Below are 12,128 nucleotides of genomic sequence, written 5' to 3' on the forward strand. Positions count from 1 at the left end.
GTACAGACCGACGTTAACAGCAGCCCTGTATGTGCACACGGAGACCGACTCTGTCGTCCGGTGATCTAACCGCCTTCTGGAAAAGCTTCACAAGTACGCAAATGCGCTTTGTGACACAAGTGACGGTACGCATTTCAGATTACGCACATAACCTGCGTACCAGTTATGTGCACCCCTGTACCAGAGCCATATTATTACTATTATATGGCTCTGCCCGGTACTACAGCAAGAGTATTCTCCGTCGGGACTTCCTGCAACAACACCACGCCGTTATCAAAGATGTTCTATTGAGAAGACGATCACTACGTGACAAAAGTTTTCAAAACCGTGGCTACTGAAATCAATCTTACTAACTGCTGTCTGTGCAATTTACTCCGCGCGAGTTGGCAGACTTTATTTTGCTTACTTTAACATCATTTTTCGTGGTGGGGCTAAGCCATTTCTTGGTATGGGTGTAGCCTACCCCAGCCATACCCCAGCGCTGCCACTGGTGGCACGTATGGGGCGGGCCATTATGCACATGCGTTAAATGCGTTACATATTTTAACGCAATTAATTCAAAAAATGAATTGCCGCCGTTAACGCGATAATTTTGACAGCACTAATTATTACACACAGTATCTTTATATGTGCACTCTAGCCAGGTATCATAGAGAGCCTCCTATTGGCCACCCACCAGCGTCCCTGGCTCTGGGGGGTGTATGTCTTCACTGTTGGACTTCCAGCCGTTCTCTTCGTCAGCTTCATGTGGCCTGACAAGGTAAAATACACTTTTTTTATTCACATGTGTGTGTAGATTGGTGTGCCTAATTGTCCAATACTGAATGTGTCAGATTATGACGCTTCAAGTACCCCTTTAGCATCTATTTTGGACATGTAAGGGCAACCTCGAGGGGTGTTACAGAAATGTAATTATGACGGTGTGACGAGTCCGACTCTTTTTAAAGTAATGGTTCCTTTGAGTTGAACCTTTTGAGTTTTGCTGCTTCTTGCATAATATAACGTTAGTTTCTCTGTGACTCCGTTATGGTACATGCCAATTGAAATGCTAGGGCTAACAATCTCATAAAACGTTCCTTCGAGGCATTACCAGCCATCATTTATACTTAACATAAATAAAGATAAAAGGTACATACCGGACAGTAAAAAGGGTTATCCGAAAAATGTGTTTGGTCATTTTTGTACATCAGGTCCGAGTGATTGAAGGGTCAAACAAACCACAGGACAGTTCATTTTGACTAATCATCAGGATCTTAGTTTTGGATTCCTGTTTTATTTTGAAATGTATTTTGTCCTTTTGAATTGTGTCTTGTTTTACTTCCTGTCTGTGTTTTCCCTCCTGTTTGATTGTCCAATTATTTTTCACCTGCTTCCGCTTGTGTTTTCGATGTCTTGTCTTGGTGATTAGTCTTGGGTGTATTTATCTTCCCAAGTGTTCTCTGTCAGTTCGTCTTCATTGTGTCCTCCGTTTGGTCCTTTGTTTCTTGTCTGTTTTATTCAGAATGTCCCTCGTCTTCACTCCTGGGTCCTCCAAGTCTTCCCTGTTTGTTCCTCTTTTTGGCTGCCACTTTTCCTTTTGTTTGAGTCTGCCTACTCCTCCAGTTTTTTAATAAAGCTGTCTTTTCGTTTATTCTTTGATAACCGCCTCTCTTTACTCTGCATTTGGGTCCTTGTTCCCTTCCCCTGTGACCCTCATTTTAAGAAAGATACGTAAGTGAACTAATGCTACGTATGTAACCTAAATATTTGTAATTGAATGTAGGTAGCTGTATTGCTTAAAATGTGTGTTTGCTACCTTTTGTGAACCTAACCTAAGTTTGACTAACAAATCATCAACCACATATTGAAAAATAACGTTGAAATACGGCACTAAAGAGGTACCCAGTGCTTTAAGAATTAACAACAAAGGGTTGTGACCAAGCGTACGTATGTGAAGATGTTGGAGTGACAACATGATGAACGTCCTGCAAAATAACTTTATAATGTGTTTGAGTGTGATTTGGTCCTCCAGAGAAAAAGTGCAGCTACTTTATAAGAAGCTACATCATGTTTTTGTTTGCATGTAGAGATTTGGACCACCAGATCAAGAGTACTACTACTGTATAAGAAGTCTGATGACACTCAACCAGATGATCCTGAGTTCTCAAAGCAGACAGACGCAGTGGATATCAAAGGTAATGTCTTATTATTGGATTATTTCAAGTACCACAGAGGTATTTTTACTCCAGGAGGGGGAAGTTTTAGTAGTAATGTCTTCTGCTTTCTGTGTAGGAACGGCTGACAGAGCTAGAGGAAGAAGGAGAGATACTCATGGTAACACGACGAAGGGTGACCTAGACCTAAAGGTGAGATTCAACAGACAATAAGAAGGTGATAATGAGTGAAAAAGTAATTTTTAATGTTATTTGTAAAGGTGCAGAAGCCTATTTCAAAGATATCTCAAATAATGTATGCACTGTAATTTCCCAACGTAAACATAACAGTCTGCAATGAAATGGTTGTCTCCTGTGTGCTCCATTTCGCGCACTGGTAACTTTCTCAACCAAAAAAAGAAAAAAGTATTATCCCGTACTTTCATGATACACACACGTTTTGTTTAGCATAATCTCCACATATCAACACCACTTAAGCTTAAATGCAATCACCAGAAGTAAAAAGCTAAGGCTATAAACAAACTACATGACGTTTGCATGGCAACACATAACCACTGCTAAGCTAAAGGCGGTCTCATGTCACTTGTAAGCAACCGCCGTTTTTCTGACACATAGATGCTTCTGACATTCACAAGTGGAGTATTTACTGATGTATTTCATGTCGGGGAACACAATTGGAAGATCTCTCAAGCTTGTGTTAAGCATAGACCTAATTTCACCATAAACATTTTCAAAAACGGTTGACATCGAGACCAGGGAACGGAGGCTATAAAAGGTTATGTGAGGACTTGTTTCTGCACCACTCTATTGAAGTGAGAGTGTTATGTTCTGATGTCAAATGTGATGTTGCCCTTTTTCATATGCAATGAGTGTGGGTCCTGCGGTGGGGGAATGGAAAGAGGAGGATGGTCTCCTGCTATCACATGTGAATGATGTATGTGCAGAGTATATCTGAAATTGAATATATTTGTTGAGGGTCTAAGGACAAAGGGTGTCGTTTTTCTCATACTGATATTCTGAACAATCTGTGCTGTTGTATTTGCTGTAAAGTGTCTCTACTGTAGGCTATTTTTATTATATGTACAGCACTTTGGCTCGACCAAAAATCGTTTATAAATGTGCTATATAAATAAAACTTGATTTGATTTGTTACATATTAATAGAATTTTAGATTTTTTTATTTGATTTTGGATTTGTGAATGGGAGAAGTAGTAGATGGAAAACATATCAAACACTAATTATTCAAAGTAGAGCATTTCATTTTATATACGGTAATACTAAGGAGGCATACTGTAGGCCTATATGATGATATAATGTTTGACATTATTGATATTAAAAAAGTGATTTGTTTTCCATGTCATTTGTGTGTTTTTCTTATCAGAAAGTTATTTATTTGTAAGCTCCAAATCCAAATGTTTCCCTCAACGGCCTTTGTGCCCTGGCATGTGGCCTTTGCGCCCTGAAAACATTTGTGACACCAAAGGCCAAATGGCCTTGCCCCTAAAATGACGAAAATCCAAGCCTGGTGTATAGTTAAAACAAATGCAAATACAATTAGTTTTAAAAATCAAAATCATATGCAATAAACCTACTTTTATTACCGACTTATAATTCCCAAAACCATTATCTTTTCTTTAAACATAAACAAGTGATGATGTTGCCTGAACATAACTACGTTTTAAAATTGTATTCCACAATACAAAATATGCCAGTGAATGCCTCAATTGTTTTAACCGGTAATTTACAATGCACACTCAAAATCTAATTTCATATGTTTGTGTGCGTTGTGTAGGATCATTTATAAGTGCAATCTGCGGAAAGCACCACCGCTACATAAGAGGAGGCTCGGCAATCACATCTTTGTCAAGTCATATTGAAATTTGTGAAAAATATGTCCTAGGGGTAATTGTATTATTATTTTCTTGAGAAGATAATGTCATGTCAGTCCACTTGTAAATGTGTTTACATATGAAATAAAGATACAATGTATAATGTATTATTTGTATTATTATTACTCATATTGCTCAAAATCGAGAATAAGCTCTTAGACTTATTCTGCAATGTAAAGAAGAAACCAAAAGTGATTTGATCAAGCTGATGATTTTAAGAGAATAACCTTTATTTTCAGTATATATTTAAAATAAGGTGTTATTTAAACACTGATTGTTTTTTGTATTGTAAGCAGGACAGTGAGTATGTCAATGCATTCGTAGTGGCACTCTGTCTCAGTGGCAGGATTGGAGGCATGACAAGCAGAAGAATATTGGATTGGACAACAGGAATATATTGTTGTTGTTTTATTGTAAAAGATACACTTAAAAATCAGTTGGATTTGTGTTGATGATGTCCTCATATTTATGTCATCTGAATACATTCCGAGTCCTGCCTGCTTGATCCTTTGGAATCATGATGTCATCCACACATTTGGAATGCTGTTTACTTTGATGCGTGGGATGAAGTCACGATGATGTCACATTCCATCCATTCGAGTCTATGAGAGTAAACCGTTTATCACATTTGGTTACATTCAGTGTAGGACAAGGAATCCACTTAAAATCGACTCAATTTACAGTAGAGAGCATTTAAGAACCTTTTACAGGAAAAATGTCTCAAACTTTTCAGGTAGAGCAAAAATACATAATCTCAAGCCAGACCGCTAACTCCCCAGTATTGGACTTTATTGGAGAAGGAGGATTTGACGATGTCGAGAAAACATGCACAGGATTACCAAAGAGGCTAAACATCCTGGACCATTCAGATTCATCGGATGTTGCAAATAATTCTGAAACATTTCAGGTAGAGAAAGAATACATACTCTCCAGCAAGTCTGCAGACTATCGAGTATTGGACTTTATTGGAGAAGGAGGATTTGGCAAGGTTGCAAAATGTGTCAACCTAAATACCTCAGAGATTATAGCCATTAAGATTCACAAAGACAGTGAATATCAAGTTGAAGAAGTGAGAATGCTAGAAATCATCAGGAAACTTGACCCAGAGAAGAACAACCTGATAAGATTTATTGACAATTTCTTTTTCCGAGACGTTTCTTGCCTCGCATTTGAGATGTTGGATCAGAGCCTTTATGACTTTATGATGAACAGACAGGAAGCATGTAGGCTTAATGAAATCCGTCCAATCACACAGCAGCTACTTGTAGCATTCAAAGCCCTGAAGAGCATTGGTGTCATTCATTCAGACCTTAAACATGACAACATCATGCTTGTGAACCACCAGAATCAGCCCTTTAGGATTAAATTGATCGACTTTGGTGAGGCCATCCCAACATCTGAAGTAAAAATTGGAACAGAAAAGCAACTTCTACCATACAGAGCTCCAGAGGTGAACTTGGGCCTCCCCATTTCTGAGGCCATAGACATGTGGTCACTGGGATGTATTATTGCAGAGATGTATTTTGGTACTTGCCTCTTCCCTGACAGCTCAACATACTGTAGTATGAAAGTCATTTGCCATATGATTGGTCAACCAGGAGACCACTTGCTAAATGCTGGGAAGTTCACCTCCAACTACTTCATTAGGGAACGGAAAAATAGTTCAGAGTGGAGATTTAAAGCGCTAGAGGAGTACAAGGAAGGAACCGGTGTCGAGCCCGACATTTCAGAGTGTGTTTCAGACCAGTATTCAAGTTTGGTTGAAGCAATTGAGGATTACGCAGAGGAAAAGGGCAGAGTTGAGTTGAAAGACAGGATGGTCTTTGTACAACTGCTTAAAAGGTTACTTGACCTGGATGCTAACTCGCGAATCACACCCGAGCAAGCCCTGACTCACAGCTTTGTAACAATGGATCACCTGGAAGAGGACCTGGACTGCAGCCCTTATGTTGCAGATGCTGTTAGGTGGATGACCATCTGCAGACTGGACCATTCTGATTCATCGGATGTTGCAAACAATTCTGAAACATTTCAGGTAGAGAAAGAAGACATAATCTCCAGCAAGTCTGCAGACTATCAAGTATTGGACTTTATTGGAGAAGGAGGATTTGACGATGTTGACAAAACATGCACAGGATTACCAAAGAGGCTAAATGTTTTTCAGCGAATGAGAAAGAGAGTGGTTTACTTTTGCAGACGTTTCAATACCAGTAATGCAGACGCACGGCCAGATGGTTTCTGTCAAGATCCTCCTATCACATCTTGTAGGAAAAGCTCACAGAAAGATCAACCCATTACTTCCATTGCTCACAATTCAAATCTAGCGAAGTCCGAGGACCTGGGCTGCCGCTCTCTTGTAAAAGAAGCAGGTAGCTTGTCAAGCCTCAACATCCTGGACCATTCAGATTCATCGGATGTTGCAAATAATTCTGAAACATTTCAGGTAGAGAAAGAAGACATAATCTCCAGCAAGTCTGCAGACTATCGAGTATTGGACTTTATTGGAGAAGGAGGATTTGGCAAGGTTGCAAAATGTGTCAACCTAAAAACCTCAGAGACTATAGCCATTAAGATTCACAAAGACAGTGAAGATAGAGTTGAAGAAGTGAGAATGCTAGAAATCATCAGGAAACTTGACCCAGAGAAGAACAACCTGATAAGATTTATTGACAATTTCTTTTTCCGAGACGTTTCTTGCCTCGCATTTGAGATGTTGGATCAGAGCCTTTATGACTTTATGATGAACAGACAGGAAGCATTTAGGCTTAATGAAATCCGTCCAATCACACAGCAGCTACTTGTAGCATTCAAAGCCCTGAAGAGCATTGGCGTCATTCATTCAGACCTTAAACATGACAACATCATGCTTGTGAACCACCAGAATCAGCCCTTTAGGATTAAATTGATCGACTTTGGTGAGGCCATCCCAACATCTGAAGTAAAAATTGGAACAGAAAAGCAACTTCTACCATACAGAGCTCCAGAGGTGAACTTGGGCCTCCCCATTTCTGAGGCCATAGACATGTGGTCACTGGGATGTATTATTGCAGAGATGTATTTTGGTACTTTCCTCTTCCCTGACAGGTCAACATACTGTAGTATGAAAGTCATTTGCCATATGATTGGTCAACCAGGAGACCACATGCTAAATGCTGGGAAGTTCACCTCCAACTACTTCATTAGGGAACGGAAAAATAGTCCAGAGTGGAGATTTAAAACGCTAGAGGAATACAAGGAAGGAACCGGTGTCGAGCCCGACATTTTAGAGTGTGTTTCAGACCAGTATTCAAGTTTGGTTGAAGCAATTGAGGATTACGCAGAGGAAAAGGGCAGAGTTGAGTTGAAAGACAGGATGGTCTTTGTACAACTGCTTAAAAGGTTACTTGACCTGGATGCTAACTCACGAATCACACCCGAGCAAGCCCTGACTCACAGCTTTGTAACAATGGATCACCTGGAAGAGGACCTGGACTGCAGCCCTTATGTTGCAGATGCTGTTAGGTGGATGACCATCTGCAGACTTGACCATTCTGATTCATCGGATGTTGCAAACAATTCTGAAACATTTCAGGTAGAGAAAGAAGACATAATCTCCAGCAAGTCTGCAGACTATCGAGTATTGGACTTTATTGGAGAAGGAGGATTTGGCAAGGTTGCAAAATGTGTCAACCTAAAAACCTCAGAGATTATAGCCATTAAGATTCACAAAGACAGTGAAGATAGAGTTGAAGAAGTGAGAATGCTAGAAATCATCAGGAAACTTGACCCAGAGAAGAACAACCTGATAAGATTTATTGACAATTTCTTTTACCGAGACGTTTCTTGCCTCGCATTTGAGATGTTGGATCAGAGCCTTTATGACTTTATGATGAACAGACAGGAAGCATGTAGGCTTAATGAAATCCGTCCAATCACACAGCAGCTACTTGTAGCATTCAAAGCCCTGAAGAGCATTGGCGTCATTCATTCAGACCTTAAACATGACAACATCATGCTTGTGAACCACCAGAATCAGCCCTTTAGGATTAAATTGATCGACTTTGGTGAGGCCATCCCAACATCTGAAGTAAAAATTGGAACAGAAAAGCAACTTCTACCATACAGAGCTCCAGAGGTGAACTTGGGCCTCCCCATTTCTGAGGCCATAGACATGTGGTCACTGGGATGTATTATTGCAGAGATGTATTTTGGTACTTGCCTCTTCCCTGACAGCTCACAATACTGTAGTATGAAAGTCATTTGCCATATGATTGGTCAACCAGGAGACCACTTGCTAAATGCTGGGAAGTTCACCTCCAACTACTTCATTAGGGAACGGAAAAATAGTTCAGAGTGGAGATTTAAAGCGCTAGAGGAGTACAAGGAAGGAACCGGTGTCGAGCCCGACATTTCAGAGTGTGTTTCAGACCAGTATTCAAGTTTGGTTGAAGCAATTGAGGATTACGCAGAGGAAAAGGGCAGAGTTGAGTTGAAAGACAGGATGGTCTTTGTACAACTGCTTAAAAGGTTACTTGACCTGGATGCTAACTCGCGAATCACACCCGAGCAAGCCCTGACTCACAGCTTTGTAACAATGGATCACCTGGAAGAGGACCTGGACTGCAGCCCTTATGTTGCAGATGCTGTTAGGTGGATGACCATCTGCAGACTGGACCATTCTGATTCACCGGATGTTGCAAACAATTCTGAAACATTTCAGGTAGAGAAAGAAGACATAATCTCCAGCAAGTCTGCAGACTATCGAGTATTGGACTTTATTGGAGAAGGAGGATTTGGCAAGGTTGCAAAATGTGTCAACCTAAATACCTCAGAGATTATAGCCATTAAGATTCACAAAGACAGTGAAGATAGAGTTGAAGAAGTGAGAATGCTAGAAATCATCAGGAAACTTGACCCAGAGAAGAACAACCTGATAAGATTTATTGACAATTTCTTTTTCCGAGACGTTTCTTGCCTCGCATTTGAGATGTTGGATCAGAGCCTTTATGACTTTATGATAAACAGACAGGAAGCATGTAGGCTTAATGAAATCCGTCCAATCACACAGCAGCTACTTGTAGCATTCAAAGCCCTGAAGAGCATTGGCGTCATTCATTCAGACCTTAAACATGACAACATCATGCTTGTGAACCACCAGAATCAGCCCTTTAGGATTAAATTGATCGACTTTGGTGAGGCCATCCCAACATCTGAAGTAAAAATTGGAACAGAAAAGCAACTTCTACCATACAGAGCTCCAGAGGTGAACTTGGGCCTCCCCATTTCTGAGGCCATAGACATGTGGTCACTGGGATGTATTATTGCAGAGATGTATTTTGGTACTTGCCTCTTCCCTGACAGCTCACAATACTGTAGTATGAAAGTCATTTGCCATATGATTGCTCAACCAGGAGACCACTTGCTAAATGCTGGGAAGTTCACCTCCAACTACTTCATTAGGGAACGGAAAAATAGTTCAGAGTGGAGATTTAAAACGCTAGAGGAGTACAAGGAAGGAACCGGTGTCGAGCCCGACATTTCAGAGTGTGTTTCAGACCAGTATTCAAGTTTGGTTGAAGCAATTGAGGATTACGCAGAGGAAAAGGGCAGAGTTGAGTTGAAAGACAGGATGGTCTTTGTACAACTGCTTAAAAGGTTACTTGACCTGGATGCTAACTCGCGAATCACACCCGAGCAAGCCCTGACTCACAGCTTTGTAACAATGGATCACCTGGAAGAGGACCTGGACTGCAGCCCTTATGTTACAGATGCTGTTAGGTGGATGACCATCTGCAGACTGGACCATTCTGATGCATCGGATGTTCCTGTCAACAATCACGAAACTGAATCGAGTGGTGGAGAGAAAGACATGGAAATATCCTGTAATGCAGACGCACGGCCAGATGGTTTCTGTCAAGATCCTCCTATTACATATTGTAGGAAAAGCTCACAGAAAGAGCAACCCAATTCAAATCTAGAGAAGTCCAATATTGACACGACACACAACAAGTCCACACCGAATTCCAACGATGGTGCTGCAGCCGCCATCACACCTACTGATCAGGGCGATGTCGACAAAACGTGCACAGGATTACCAAAGAGGCTAAATGTTTTTCAGCGAATGAGAAGGAGAGTAGTTTCCTTTTTCAGACGTTTTAAGAAATAATCCCCTTTGCTCTATCAAAATCAGTCATATTGAAACCAAAACACCTAGAAAGTAATTGAAAAGAAATATCTAATGTCATCTAATGGATTGTAAAAAAAAAAATGTCCTCTGCTGAAATTGGGTTTTCTCCAGGTACACTGGTTTTCTCCCGCATTAAAAATAAATGTAAAAAAATACGAGCACAATCCTAAAACATAATATAGGTGAAACCCCCCAGATAGACCAATCCGAAGCTTTCAAATAAGGATCCAGACCCTAAACAGAAAGCCCCTTAATTTCCCCCTCACCGCACAGAGCTCTGTCTCATTACATTACATTGCATTTAGCTGACGCTTTTATCCAAAGCGACTTACAATAAGTGCATTCTACCAGGAAGATACAAACTTGAAAACAAATCATATAAGGACATCAGGTTTCATAGAGCCAAAACATTTCAAGTGCTACTCAACTGGCTTAGATAAGCCAGTCCTTTATTAGTATATAAGTGCTTTGTTAGCAATTATTTGTCTCGTGTTATTGGTACATACCCCCATGGCTGCTGCTGTCTCACGGTCTACACAATCAGCATGGTTCGGATTTTAGCTGGGGCCAGAACATTAAATTAAATAATACTGCAGATACAGCACAGATTATATTGGTTTTGCTGCAGTGTCTATTGCTTAGAGTTGTTATATGTATTTTCTGTATTTCTATATTTCACAATCTGTTTGAATACTTTAATTGTTTTATTTATTTGTGCAAATAAAAATAAAAATCTCAATTCCACTACATTGAGTATATTTCAACATTAATGAGTATCGAATCATATATTGTGTTTTAGAAAAATGTTTTTAAGGCAGACATATAAATCATCTCATGTATGCTGATTGCTACCAGCTCTTTTAAACCTGATAATCTATTACAAAACTGAAAGAACAGAACATACAATATAAGGCCTTTTTTAAATGTATTGGTTTAATTGGTTAAGGCCCATTGTAAATTCAGCCTGATCTTTCCTCAGAGCAGCAGCCGCACACCTTTAGTAAATCTGCCAAAAATGCCACATTATTGACCCGAAAGTACACAAAAAGCAGACTCAGACGCTCGCCAGGGTCCTGACATGCTCCACGCTTTGAAATATTACCGATAGCTGCTACGGTTTTCAACAAAAGTTAGAAATGTAAGAGGTTTATTCCTCATTCAGAAGAATGGAAAGGCTCTCCTTTCACAACACATCTCCATAGAAACATTTGATCTCTGGGCTCATGTACACAGGTGTTTGATAACCTCGTCACCATGGTAACCTTTGATCACTGGTCTTGCACACACACAGGTGTTTGATAATGTCATCACCTCAAACACAAACACACAGACTGGAGTATAACAAACTCTCTCAGCCTATTATTTTCTCTCTGATGGAGACTTCATACTGACTTCAACATGTTCCACATATGTTATACATTATTGGTGACGTTTGGTTTTAGTTCAAACTAGGGCCGGGACTGTAACGCGTTAATTAAGATTAATTAATTACACAAAAATTAACGCGTTAAAAAAATTATTATTATTATTTTTGCACAGCGGAACGTTTCTCACTGGATGAGTTTCAGGCGTACCGATTATACTGGATCACCAACTAACGTTCATGACTTCAGCATGGGACTTCAAACAACAACAAACCACGGTGAACAATAGTCAAACATGAACGAACAAGCTGATGAGACCGCTTCGGTCGGCCCCGTGGATGGGAAATGTTGTTTTAAAAAACGGACGGGTGGAAGCGTCGATAAGAGCACGGTTGTGTGCAAATTATGCAAAAAAGAATTTGCATATCACCGCAGCACATCAAGCCTAAAGTATCACCTAAATGCAAAGCATGTAGCAGCTAGCGTGGACGTTAGCCCGACTCCGAGTGCAAGGAACCACACCCTGACCCAACCCACACTCAACCAGATGACTGGT

The 12,128-nt window shown here is 40.2% G+C and overlaps 1 long non-coding RNA gene across 1 annotated transcript; it reads left to right on the top strand.

The window, feature by feature from the left end:
• The first annotated feature begins 655 nt into the window (after window positions 1-655).
• LOC117466206 (uncharacterized) lies at window positions 656-2,345 on the top strand. The gene is made up of 3 exons (XR_004554267.2): window positions 656-760; window positions 2,067-2,174; window positions 2,272-2,345. It is a non-coding gene; the product is annotated as an uncharacterized lncRNA (long non-coding RNA).
• Window positions 2,346-12,128: the final 9,783 nt, after the last annotated feature.

This window comes from Pseudochaenichthys georgianus, chromosome 21 (assembly GCF_902827115.2).
Source record: "Pseudochaenichthys georgianus chromosome 21, fPseGeo1.2, whole genome shotgun sequence".
NCBI lineage: Eukaryota > Metazoa > Chordata > Actinopteri > Perciformes > Channichthyidae > Pseudochaenichthys > Pseudochaenichthys georgianus.